At 47.6% G+C, this 13759-nt stretch overlaps 1 long non-coding RNA gene across 1 annotated transcript; it reads right to left on the bottom strand.

Annotated features, from left to right (window-relative positions):
- Positions 1-4667: 4667 nt before the first annotated feature.
- Positions 4668-5311, bottom strand: LOC122235950. The gene is made up of 2 exons (XR_006214109.1): positions 5240-5311; positions 4668-4942 (listed from the first exon to the last, which is right to left on the bottom strand). It is a non-coding gene; the product is annotated as an uncharacterized LOC122235950 (long non-coding RNA).
- Positions 5312-13759: the final 8448 nt, after the last annotated feature.

Raw genomic sequence — 13759 nt, 5'->3', positions numbered from 1 at the left:
ATGCCACTGAATTGTACACTGAAAGGTGGTTAAAACAGCACATTTTAAATTGCACGAGAAGGCTGACACTATAAAGGGCTGGTGAGGATGTGGAACCATCAAATTCTCACACACGGCTAGCAGGAATATGAAACAGCACAACCACTTGGGAAGACCCCCTGGCAGTTTCTTATCAAGTCAAGTACAGATCTCCTGCATGACCCAGCAATTCCACACCTAGGGTCTTGCTTAAGAGAGATGAAAACGTGTCCACACAAAAACGTTTACATCAATGTCCATGGCAGCTTTATCTGTGATACCCCAGAAGTGAAAACACCCTAGCTGCCACCGCTACGTAGAACACTATCCAGCAATAAAAAACACAAACGTGTGAATTCACAAGTACCATGGATTCATCTCAAAATAATTATTCCGAGTGTAAGAGGCCAGCAACAAAAGAGCGCCTGTCACCCATTTCCATTTATATAAAATTTTAGAAAATGCAAACTAATCCATGGAGACAGAAGCAGATCAGTGGTTCCCTGAGGGGCAAAGGTTGGCGGTTGTGGACTGCAGAGTCGCACGGCAACTTTTGGAATGGATGGAAGTGTTATGTATCTTGATTGTGGTCATAATCTCACAGGTGTATATATCTTTCAAGATGCATTCAGTCATACAACTTATATAGATACCTTTATGTGCATAGATTATATCTCAATAAAGTTGTGGGGTTTTTAATTCAGTTCGTGGCTTCATGGCATCTCAAGGTGTTATGAGGGGCAACGGAATCCGTACTGCCTCTCACAAGGAATACCTTATTCCCTTCCACTGATGTTGCTTCATTAGGCTACGCAAAGCTGTCAACTTCCAAGGGCCACCCCTCATTTGTACAAGACCCAATTACTCATGTGGCCGCTTACAAAATATTGCAATAAGGCCACTAGTTCAAAATGCCCTGATTTCACTCCTAATTCTATCCAGAGCTTTTAGAGCCTCTGGTTCCTTCTGAAATATTGAGATGGTGATTTAAAACTATGCTTTTTTTTTTCCCCCTACTCAATACAGCAGTCCAAGTTCCAAACCCAATCTAATTATAGATATTCTGTAAGGACAACACGATCTTCTTCTCTCTGGCCGGAATGCATTGATCAAAAGTGAGGTTTTATGATTTTAGTGCTTTTCTTAATTGCCTTGGATCAAGGGTCAGGAAGGAGATACGCACTCAGGGAGCAGAGAAGGCTCACATCATTCACCGTAATAACCACAGCCGCTGTTTCTTTTCCAAATACAAGACTGGGGTTGGACAAGATCCATACAAACTAAACAAAGAAACATATCCTTGCCTAAGCTTCTGGTGTGGGTAGGAACTTGGTCCAAAAGTGACTGCACATATAGGCAATCTGATTTTTTTCCCCCATTTCATTTTTTTCTTGATTGGAAAAACTAAATTGTTGGGATGGGAATCGGAGTTTGGTCAACCCTGGAGCAGAGAGTCAGGATACAGGATAGTCTGGTGGTACAGAAGAGCCGAAGAAAGGGAGATGGCCCCAGAGTTGGAGTCTCATTGATGAATGAGATGACATTAACTGGATGTGTCGGCCAGCTGTGGGGACTTCAGTTTCCTCATCTATATAATTTCTAAAACAACATCAAACTTTAAACCATTCTGATTCTGTGGCTACCCAAACATTTCATTTTCCGTCATTGAGAAAAGACTGTAGCTGTTGGGTTGCAATAGTTGGGTTAGGTTGGATGGGGGTCCTTTGAAGCTGTTGGTGGAAGTAAGAGGTACTGATTGATGGGTAGACTGGGAAGCTCCCACGGTGCCCAACGCCCCCTTCTGGGGAAGAGATGGCCACAGGTGGTTCCTTCTAATAAGTTGCTATGCTTTGTACTTCATGGTCCTGCCACCCTCACCACAGCGGATCAGATGGGCGAATGGTGCCCTTGCCTGGCACTTTTCTTGGAGCCTGAACATAAGGGAGAATAGCAAACTGGACAGGAATGGGCTCTTTAGAGAGTTTTTAGTCTCCAGAACAACATAGAATTGGGAGTTTTTCATCTATTTCTTTTTTTGTTTTTAAGTTTATTTAGAGCAGAGGAGGGCCAGAGAGAGAGGGACAGAATCTCAAGCAGGCTCTGCTCTGCCAGCACAGAGCCCGACATGGGATTTGAACCCACAAACCTGTGAGATCATGACCTGAGCCGAAATCAAGAATCAGATGCCCAACCGACGAAGCCACCCAGGCGCCCCAGAATCCGGAGTCTTAGTAAATTGTGTCTGCCCATACAGATGTTTCGAATGTGGGGTGCTGAGTCTACATCTACTCCTGGCAACAGGAAGGAGCAGAGGCCCACCAGGCATCAGGGCGATAACTAAGGCTGGAGTCCCACAGACAGCGGAGCCTCTAGAATAGAGAGTTGCAAAGTCTGGCTCCTGAGAGACACCAAGACCCACATCACACAGGACATTCAAGGTCCTGAAGGCCTGGCTCTGGGGAAATATCCTTTACTAAAAGTGCCCCTTGTATGAGGTGACCTGGGAAGGGGTCTTTTCCCTGGGAATCAAGAGAATCCAGCTAGGGGCACCTAGGTGGCTCAGTAGGTGAAGCATCTGACTTCAGTTCAGGTCATATTCTCACAGTTCATGAGTTCGAGCCCCTCGTCGGGCTCTGTGCTGACAGCTTGGAGCCTGGAGCCTGCTTCGGATTCTGTGCATCTCTCTCTCTGTGCCCCTTCCCAGCTCATGCTCTGTGGTGTATGTGTCTCTCTCTCTCAAAAATAAAAAATAAATAAAAATAAATAAAAAACAGCCACACAGCAGATCTTACACATTAGCATTACCTGGCAGTGTAAAATCACAGTGTAAACACTGACTAATTTGCTCTGTTGTGTCAGAAATAAAGCTGGGATCAAAGCACTTGTGACTGACTCCCTTAAGGTCAAGATCAACAGGGCTAATGAAAGATTTTCTACTTTTTTTTTTTTTTTTTTTTTGGAGAGAGAGTGCATGTGAGTGAGGGGCAGAGAGAGAGAGAGAGAGAATCCCAGGAGGGGCAGAGGGAGGGGGGGGTGCAGGTAGAGAGAGAGACAGAAAGAGGGAGAGAAAGCTCTGCTTACCTGATGGGGGCTCGTGTTCACGTGGTGTGTGGGACTCAAACTCACGAACTGTGAGATCATGACTTGAACCGAAGTAAGATGCTTAACGACTAAGCCACCCAGGCACCCCCAAAGATTTTCTACTTCTTTAAAAAAATTTTTTTTAACATTTATTTATTATTGAGAGAGAGAGAGAGAGAGAGACAGAGCATGAGCATGGGAAGGGCAGAGAGGAGGAGACACAGAATTTGAAGTGGGCTCCAGGCTCTGAGCTGTCAGCACAGGGCCAAGTGAGGGGCTCGAACTCACAAACCGCTAATACACGACCTGAGCCAAAGTCAGACGCTTAACAGACTGAGCCACCCAGGCACCCCAAAGATTTTCTACTTCTAAACAAGAGGTTGGAAATATCTATGGGGTATTTCTCCTAGGATTGCCACCACATCCTCCGCCTTTTGCTCTTTTGTTACCTACAACTTTGTACCCTGGATCATCGTGACTCTGTCTTATATCCGGAAAAGAAAGCAGGAGTAGTTACCCCATTTCCGCAAGGCCCAGGCACTGGGGACCATCCTGTGCTTGTGTGAGGGACTCTCGGGGACCCCAGGAGGCGCGCCCCCTGGCAGACCCCATGCACACACTCGGTGCCTATGGATGCCACAGAAAATACAGCATGCCCGATTATGCACGAGACCTACTGAAAAAGTATTTGTTGTTGACCTGAAATTGCAGTTTAAGGGGGCATCTTACATTTTTCTTGCTAAATCTGGCAACCCTGGTGGTGCCACGGTGTGATACCAATGCTGAGGACCAGAGGGAGAGGCTCATCAGGGCAAGAGAAGCAGAGGGGATTGGACCGGGGAGCCCTGGGGAGAAGCTCTCAGCTGCCCTTTCTGGATTTCCTAAGCACCTGCAACGTCTCAGTCTGTAAACAGAAGACGTGTGTCAGCGCAGCTGCGCGATCCGTGTGTCTGCAAAGGGGCAGCAGGTGGCCGGAACTTGCTGGCGTCTGTGGTACTCAAAGCTCCGAGTCCGTAGGATTTGAACCGTTTTTAATATCTCACAAACATGAGAATTTAAGCAGAGCCTAGACTGTAATGCAAGAAATGAACTGAGCACGGGCACCTCAAGTGACAAATCTTCCGAGTGTGGCTCTGCGTGCTCTTTGTCTGTAAGGGCACATCGCGCTCTGTGACCCAAACTGGCGGAATTGTGTTTTACGCCCGCTTTTCACACAGCACCAGCTAGTAACACAACGATGAGAGGCGGCCCACGATACCCATCTTGTGTCAGCTCTTGGGTCATCTTGTTTTTATTCAGGCCTTGTTCCAGATACAAGACTGCTGGCTGTACCCAGCAGCAGCTAAATTATTCATTTTCTCCCCTCGTGAAAAAAGATGGCTTTTTAATCGGGCGGATTCCTATGCCTAGCTTTTGATGCCCTGCCTTGCACCAATGACTGTTAGCCCCTCTGCCTTTTTGTTTTCACCCGATGAGACCAGCTTCTCACGATGAGAGGTTTAGTCTCCATCTGACCTTCTCTCCAGGACAGCCAATCCCATTTTCTGTTAAAAATGATTACTCATAAATAGAAGTGCATTAGTATTAGCTCTGGCCCCAATCCATCTGGTCTCTTCCCTTCTGTGCAGGATGATAAATTGGCAAAGGGGCAGAAAGAGCAGGGTCGGGGAGCAGGCCAGGCCGGTCCCTGCAGAGCCGCAGCCCGCGTGCACAGACACCAGGCTCTCTTGCGGAGCGAGCTTCCGTGTGTCCTGGGAAGTACCCTCCCCAGCTCCTTGGCCACTGCAGGTTTTCATTTAGGACGCAAGAAATGCCACATTCACCGACGTGTCTGCAAAGCATCCTGGATTTGTTAGAGGAAAAGGCAAGTAAGAATAGAGGGAAAAGCAATAAAAGATAATAGAATTGTAGAAATCATGCATATTGATGAGTGTGTGTGTGTGTGTGTGTGTGTGTGTGTAAAATGCCCCCCCCCCCCCACTTAGCTAGTTACTACTCAGTCTAGCAAGGTATGAACACTTAATGGATCAATAATTTAAATAACAGTAGATACTAATGGAAAACACTGAAATGGTAAAAGTACAAAAGTCACAAAATGCAGGCCTGAGAGAGGGCAAGGTCTGGGAAAGATGACAGATACCTGTGTGCAAAAACCTTCCTAGGGACAGTGTCCACAGGGCTAGCAGCCCCTGGCCCAGCACCTGCGTCTCCCTGCCCCAGAGGCTCGGAGACAATTCTCCTGGGGAACCTGCCACAGCAACCTTTCTGTGACCTCACGTGCTGAGTGGTGTCTTAGCTACATCAGTAGAATGCAGCCTTAGGTCTAGGCTGTCTGATGGGATACAAACCCTTTCTCGTCCTTCTCTCCTGAATGATTCCAGGTCCCATTTGTAATGGGATTGCTTTTTCCCCACATTATTTCCAGTAGGATTTTTTTTTTTTTTTTTTTTAGTTCTCCCATGAAATACTACGGTAAAAATGAAAAGAACATTTTTCTTTTTTCCAAAAAGGACAGATCAGAAGCCTTCGAAGATCTTAACAAGAAAGCAAAACCAGTTTTCAATTCCTGGATGCCTCTGTGAGACTCCAGCCCTTGTCTCGCACAATGACAAGGAGGGGTGTTTTGTGGGCACACGGAGTTGAGTGGAAGACCCCTTGGGAGAGCACGTGGCCCGCCAGAAGGGGTGCTGGGAGCGGGCTGGAAAGAGCGCAGAGCCTGTCCTCAACAATTACTGCTGCATTTCCCAAAAGTCATTTAAGCCAGAGGGAAGCCAGGGACTGGAAAGTGGGTTTTTTGCCTTCCTTGGCAACGTTTCTAAAATCTGGAGAAGGTGATGAGGAGTGATATGCATTATTTTTCATATTTCCTAATAAGTTGTCGCCAGAATTACTGATGTGCCATTTTATTTTTTTTTTTAAGTTTATTTATTTATTTTGAGAGTGAGAACAGAGGAGAGGGGGAGAGAGAATCCCAAGCAGGCTCCCCACTGTCAGCGCAGAGCTCGAACTCAGGCACCGTGAGATCATGACCTGAGCTGAAACTGAGACTCGGATGCTTAACCCACTGAGCCACCCAGGCGCCCCTTGATGTGCCATTTTAATGCGTGCTATCTTTCCTGTGGTCACTGGGTCACCTCCGGTGGCTGTGGCTAATCACTGGGGGCCAGATGGGCCTTGTCCTTGAACAGGTGCAGGTGTCTTAGAGCTAGCCTGCCTTACACTAAGGAAACCTGGGAGGGCTGACACCACAGCAGGTGCCCTCTGGGGTGGGGCGGGACTGGCACGCACACAGCTTCCAAGGTGGACCACGTGCTGGAGAGATGCGGAGTCAGGGACACGGGGCTTGGGACAGGCTGGGAACAGGCAGGGAGAAATCTCAGCCAGAGGAGCAGAAAAACCTGGTTGCACCGGAGAGCTCCCTGCCAATCAGAGCCGGGCGCCCCTCTCATCTCCACCAATCAGGGCTTGCACCACCACACCCTCCCACCACCCTCCTCCGGCCAATCAGAACTAAGCTTCCCACTCCTCTCCACCAATCAAGGCTGCGAACCAAGAAAGCCCGATCTTGCCATCAAGCCCACTCGGATTAGCTTCATCCTGTAACCTCACCGTGAATTTCCGCTCCGAGAGCTGGACCTCTAGGTCTTTGTTGCGATGCTCCTGTTGTTTAAAGGAGAGAGGAAGAGAAGACCAAAGGGAAGGGAGGACGGGGCAATCTTTAGGGTTTAAACTGAAGAGAGTTGTTCTGTTTTGTTTTCTAAAGATCCCCAGGTGTGTCCGGGAAACAACGCGCAGGTAGAAGAAGAGGCGGGTGGAAACCTCCCCTCCTTCCTGCAGGTGTGGCTGCGAGCACCCGCTTCAGAAAGCCCCAGGTTGTCCCACTTGGCCTCCTCAGGACGCTGCACTCTGGGCCACATGTTCGACTATCATATTCCCCTCGTTCCAGCAACTTCGGGCTGGTGCTGTTTGGGACTGTGGTTTGGCCGCAGTCCTACGACTGCAGGAACACTGTCCTTCAGATTCCCCTTTGCTGCCATGAAGCCAGATTAATGGAGAGCCTTCCAGACAGCTGACCGCTTCACCCGCCCGGGAGGGGCTCAAGCATCACAAGAATAAATTGAGAACATGTCACTGCAGCTCAGGTGTTCATGGGACTCCTGACATTGCGGGGTAGAGAAAACGGTTTCTTATCCCATTCAGTGAGTGTACTTTATTTCCCCTTGAAATAAAAAGACCTGATTTAAAAAAATTAATCTTGTGCCAGCCCCCATCCAAAGGCCCCCAAGTCATCGCCAACTAATATTTGTGTGCAAATGAAATTTCATTTTGAGGGGGCTTGATGAGGACAAGGGGAGAACCCCATGCAGGTTATAAACGTGAAGAAAAATTTAATTTTTATTCTAAGAAAATAAGTCCTACAGCTTCTCTGGTTTCCAGGACTTCTGTCTAGGAAGAGATCTGCATATGTGGAAAAGAATGAGGGGTCTAATGGATGGTCGTGAAAAGCCAATAGTGATCATGCGAGTCTATATGCTGATGACATGGTGCAGGCTGCATGAGTACACATTTACCGGATAAAACCAAGAGTGTAGGGTGAAGGCAGCGATGTGCTTCCGGAACCCCCTTCGAGGAAACATCTGTTGCTGCAATTGCTGGGGTGCTGACCACAAGGACTCTACTTGGTGACCCAGCTCCAGCTCCAGCTGGGCAGTGATGACTCCTGGGGATGGGCCCTCAAGAATGCTCTGTGGATCTGTTTCATAAATCAGCTCTGTGGCAAGTGGCAAGCTCGCGTCTTTCCCCAGTGAAAGATTCCAAAGACGAGGTGGGCCTTGACTGAGCACTTGTTTTTCCGCCTCCTGGTTAGAGGCTTTGGGAATTGCCTCGGCCTCCGAGAGCTGCCTCTCCAAGACCCCAGCCCTACTCAAAGTGGCCCACATATGACGATGGATCAAAGCCAGGGTATGAACAGCTGGCCACCTCGGCCCAAATGCTCTGGAGAGCATCTAGCTCGAGATCCCTGCAGGCTGGCCACGGCCAGCCTGGAGTCTGTGCTGGAGATCCACCTCTCCTGCTCACTCCTGCTTTGGTCCCTTCTCTCCCACAGGCGTTGGTCTTAAGGACACTCCTTTATAACCATCCTGCACGGTATTACTTCAGAGTCCACTTCCCAGGGAGCTAGCCTGCAAAGACGTCGTGCCCGTCCTCTGCTCCTTACTCGTTCTATCACATGTACAGAGCCGCCTTCAGAATCTGGACAAAGATTCTCTTCAATCTACGGAGGTTTCTACCACTCAAAGCTGCCCGAAATGAAAGAGGCATCCCATGAAGATGAGATCTCCAAAGAGGAGACAGATGTTCAGACAAAAATGCTACTGGAAAGGTGAGGGATAGGCAAAGGAGGGACATCAAGAATACTAAGTGTCCGGGGCACCTGGGTGGCTCTCTCAGTTGAGACTTCATTTGGGCTCAGGTCATGACCTCATGGTTTGTGAGACTGAGCCCTGTGTCGGGCCCTGCACTGACAGCATGGAGCCCGCTTGGGATTCTCTCTCTCCCTCTCTCTCTGCCCCTCCCCCACTTGCACACACTCTCTCTCTCTCTCTCTCAAAATAAATAAGCAAACATTAAAAAAAAAAAGAATACTAAGGGTGGATTGACCGGATGTCCTCCAGAGTCCCTTCCTACACCAACGCCTTGATATATGTAGCAGTTCGCTGAAGCTGCCATGACAAAACACAGCAGACAGGGTACAAAATGCAACAGAAATGCATTTTTCTCACAATTCTGGAAGTTAGAAGTCCATGATCAAGGTGTCAGCAGGTTTGGCTTCTTTGGTGGCCTCTCTCCTTGGCTGTGTTCTCCCTATCTTCAGGTGGTCCTCCCTCTGTGTCTGTACCCTAATCTCTTCCCTAAGGACACCAGTCATAATGGGTTAGGGCCCAGCCAGATGACCTTACTTTACCTTATTTACAGGTTTAAAGGCCCTATTTCTAAATATAGTCAAATTCTGAGGTAGTAGGGCTTAGGACTCCAACATAAGAATTTTGAGGGGCCACTATTCAGCCATAACAATATCCCAAGGTTTTATTGTATCCCAGATATAGAGCACCCATGAGCATACATCCAGCCCAGTCTTACTATAAAAGACCAAAGTCAATATTTAACTACATAAGACAGGGTTGGCCAAGGTTCTGTTTAAAGGAGTAATCCTGGGGCGCCTGGGTGGCTCAGTTGGTTAAGCGTCCGGTTTCAGCTCAGGTCATGATCCCACGGTCCATGGTTTCGAGCCCCGCGTCGGGCTCTGTGCTGACAGCTCAAGAGCTTGCAGCCTGCTTCGGATTCTGTGTCTTCCTCTCTCTCTGCCCCTCCCTGACTCGTGCTCTGTCTCTGTCTCTCTCAAAAATAAACATTAAAAAATTTTTAAAAAAATAAAGGAGTAATCCATACAGTTACAGAATTTTTAATAAGTAGTTAGTTGGTAGCCTTTTAAAAATAATGCTTCCTTCCTAAGTCTAGTAGCTGTGAATATCATCATATCCACCCTACTTAATCCAGGTAATTTGAATATTGGCCGGAAAAGCCAGGGCACACACACACGTTTACACCAACGTATATTCACACACAAACATGGACTCCATACCTAAGGCACAAGGGGAATTTCTAGAGATAATAGAGATAGCTGGATTTTTCTGGGGATAGTAACTGAGTACAGGGGGAACAAAAGGCTACTATGATGGCTTTACCTCTTGTATTCACTCAATATTCATTTATGCATCCATTCAAACAATATTGATTGGGTTCCAACTACATGGAAAGATGTGCTCATGGACTTGGGAAAAACAACCTGGTAAAAACCCAAATCCCATAAGCTTTCAGTAACGATGATGCCATAAAGCATGGGCTTTGTCACGACAAGGCCTGGACTCAAGACCCAGCTCCATCCTGTGTCAGCTGTGTGACCTTGGACTAGTCAGTCACCCTCTCTAGGACTCAGTGTCCTCATTTGCACAATGAGGACAATAATAACACCGTATCCATTGGCATCCCCAAGCGGTGGCTCGGGGAAGATTTTGTCCATCCTCCGTGACAGCCACCAGCATCCTCCAAAGCCACCTTGAATGAGTATGAAATCTAAGTGAAATCAGCACCTTCACCTTCACTTGGCACTCGTATCTCCCTCTTCCAATTAGATGAAGATTCTCCTGTATTGAAATCTTTGAGCTACCAATTTGCCTTCTACACTGAAAATTGAGTGAGGTAATGCATGCACCATGCTTTCTCGTATCACTGGGTGGGAAATGTTAGCCATTATTAAGGCATTTTGTGGTAAGTGCCATAAGGATGTGGTGACGGACTCATCCCGATTTCCCCTCATCCATCTCAGGACATCCCCCTCCACCCCTAGGGCCCGACAAACCTATGTGAGGATGTTAAAGAATGTTACATGTAAGGGACATGAGGATCCAGAAGGAGAGAGGATCACTATTAATTTTTTTTTTTTTTAAGACTAAGGAATACTGTGGTGGAAGATGTAAGATTTGACCTGGTTCCTGAAGGATAGCCAATCCAAGTGGAAAGAGTGACCTGAAGGTATGTAGATGAGGAAGAAGAAGGCACGTTTGAATAACAGGCAGGTGCCCTCACAGGGATGGAAAGTGGGATCTTTGCAGACGTGCAGTGGGCATTAAGGCGAGAAGAGACCATCAGTGTTACAATCCAAAGTGTCTTTATAAGATAGTCTGGAGAGGTTGAGGTTGGGATTCAGTAGTCACTGGGAGAGTGTGGAGAGGTCCTAGGCTGATACATGAGATGGTCAGAAATGCTTCAAGGGGATGGTCAGCTACAGACTTCAGTAACCACTAGGAGAAGAGCTGAATCGGAGACGGGAGAGGTTAGGGGAAGGTGACCAGTAGGAAGGAAGCAGATAAAACCGCCCAGAGGAGACCAATGAGGACCTAAGGCAGTGACGGTGAAGCTGGCAGGAGGGCTGTGGATAAAGAAACCTACCAGGAAGATGTCCTCCTGTGGGACTTGGAGCACGATTGCTGGTAGAAAGCAAGAGTGGTAAAGGAGTCGAATATGTAATGGCTACTTTAACCAGAAAGAGTAAAGAAATAAGAGGGGCTCAGAGGGAGAGGGAAACCTTGAACTTGACGTCAGAATTGTTGACAGAACTGATGGGTGGCCAGACCCCCAGACGGAGATGCTCAGCAGACATGGAAATGGTCCAGGTCTCAGGTCTGAGTGGACTTGGGAGCCAGCTCCAGAGATGGGAGCCCCCAAGTGGGGCAGAGGAGGGGTGGGCTGTGGATGGTGGTGGGCACAGGTGCGTATGTAGTCAGAGCAGGGATGTAGAGCGAGTAGGAAAAGCCAGCGAGAGAGCAGAGGACACAGATTTTTCATTCATTTATCCATCCAGATGTGGGGTGTGTTAGAATCTGCCCCAGGATTCTGGCTTCAGGGCTCCGGGGCTGGAGTGGAGAGCATCCTGGGCTCAACAAAATAAAGCAAATCAGAGGACGAGAACAAGCAGCACTGAAGAGTTTTGAATTAGGAAAGCTGTGAGATCAGAAGTCAGTTTAGAAGCGATAGAACAATAGAAGGTGAGGATATGGGGACAGAACTAGATTCACAACTTGTTTTTTAAAACAATAATATCCCAAGGTGCCAGGGTGGCTCAGCCAGTTAAGCATCTGGCTTCGGCCTCAGGTCATGATCTCATGGTTCGTGAGATCAAGCCCTGCATCAGGCTCTGTGACGACAGCGCACAGAGATCCTTGGTCTCCCTCTCTCTCCGCCCCTCCCCCACTCACACTCTACCCAACACACACTCTGTTGGGTAGTTGCCTCTACCCAACTCACACTCTGTCTCTCTCAAAAATAAATAAATAAACGACAACGACAACAAAATAAACCAATAACACCCAGTTTGGGCTAGCGTGTCCCCAGGGGGTGCTCAGAAAAGGCAAACACATCCACAACTGGGTGAAGATAAGTTTGTACGAATCCTCTGGCTAATAATTTGATAAAATATCAAAAGCCTTAAAAATGGTCACATACTCCTGACCCAGTAATTATATTTCCAGGAATTTATTCTTTTTTAAAACTTTTTTTTAAGGTTCACTTTTGAGAGAGAGAAAGGCAGACAGAGTGTGAGTTGGGTAGAGGCAGAGAGAGGGACACACACACAGAGAATCCAAAGCAGGCTCCAGGCTCCAGGCTGCCAGCACAGAGTCCGATGTGGGGCTTGAACTCACCAACCGTGAGATCATGACCTGAGCCGAAGTCAGAAGCTTAACCGAATGAGCCACCCAGGCGCCCCTAGGAATGTATTCTTATAAAGAAAGATTTATATAAAAAACAGTAAATATCAATAATGATTGGTTAAGATAATTTTGAGATACTACTATGCAATCATTAAAATATACATTTTGGAAGCATCTTATGACAAAATGTCCATGATTTATTAACTGGGAAATTATATTATAAAGTATTAAATGCAATTTGTCACCAATTTAAAAAAAATTTTCTTGTTTATTTATTTTTGAGACAGAGACAGACAGAGCGTGAGCAGGGGAGGGGCAGAGAGAGAGGGAGACACAGAATCTGAAGCAGGCTCCAGGCTCCGAGCTGTCGGCACAGAGCCCGACGTGGGGCTTGAACTCACAAGCTGTGAGATCATGACCTGAGCTGAAGTCGGATGCTTAACCGACTGCTCCAACCAGGCGCCCCCTGTCACCAATTTTATGAAGATATATATTGTGTACACACACAAACACACATACGCAAGTTTAGGCATTAAAAGAACCGTTAATGAATTTAAAACTGGTTGTCTTATGGAGCGCCTGTGTGGCTCAGTTGGTTGAGCCTCCGACTTTGGTTCAGGTCATGATCTCATAGTTCGTGAGTTCGAGCCCCGCGTCGGGCTCTGTGCCGACAGCTCGGAGCCTGGAGCCTGCTTCGGATTCTGTGTCTCCCTCTCTCTCTGACCCTCCCCTGCTCACGCTCTGTCTGTCTCTGTCTCAAAAATAAACTTTAAAAAAAATTAAAAAAAAAACAACTGGTGGTCTTATGGTAGTGGAATAATCAGTCACTTTTTTCCTCTGGATACCTTTGTGCGTTTTCCAAATTTTTCCAACAAACAAGTAACACATTTTAAGCAGTAAAAAATAAAGCTTGGGATTGACAAGAAAGAGGAGGCTCTTGGAGGGAGTAGCAGTATCCAGAGAAGACTGGGGGTAAGAGAAGGTGTGTGGGGAGGAGGGCTTGGAGCGAAGGGGAGGGAGGAGGGAGGGAGAGAAAGGGCCAAGGGTGCAGGAGGAGCGTCAACTTCGTCAACTCCGGCAGAGAAGAGAGGTGAGAGCAAGAGGAGGGAGAGGAAAGGTGAGAGGATGCCTGGGGCACTTTAGATCTTCTCCACCAGGGGTAATGAGTAGATGGAATGTGGGGAGTCTACCAGAGGTGGCTCAGAGGACCCTCAAAGCCCTCAAATCCTTCCAAGTCCTAGCTGTGCAAATTCGTGATCTGGAGAAAGGCCACTTCCCCAGGGAGCACCCTGGGTCTTCAAATCGTGTCCACTCACTGGTCAGCTCAGGGACTCATTAATCAGCATTTTAATTGGGGCAAAGACTCACTGTCGCTTCTATCTCAACCGTTT

Source organism: Panthera tigris, chromosome F3 (genome assembly GCF_018350195.1).
Source record: "Panthera tigris isolate Pti1 chromosome F3, P.tigris_Pti1_mat1.1, whole genome shotgun sequence".
NCBI classification, from domain to species: Eukaryota; Metazoa; Chordata; class Mammalia; order Carnivora; family Felidae; genus Panthera; species Panthera tigris.
The sequence above is the reverse complement of the archived record's forward strand: the minus strand, read 5'-3'. Positions and strand labels throughout refer to the sequence as shown.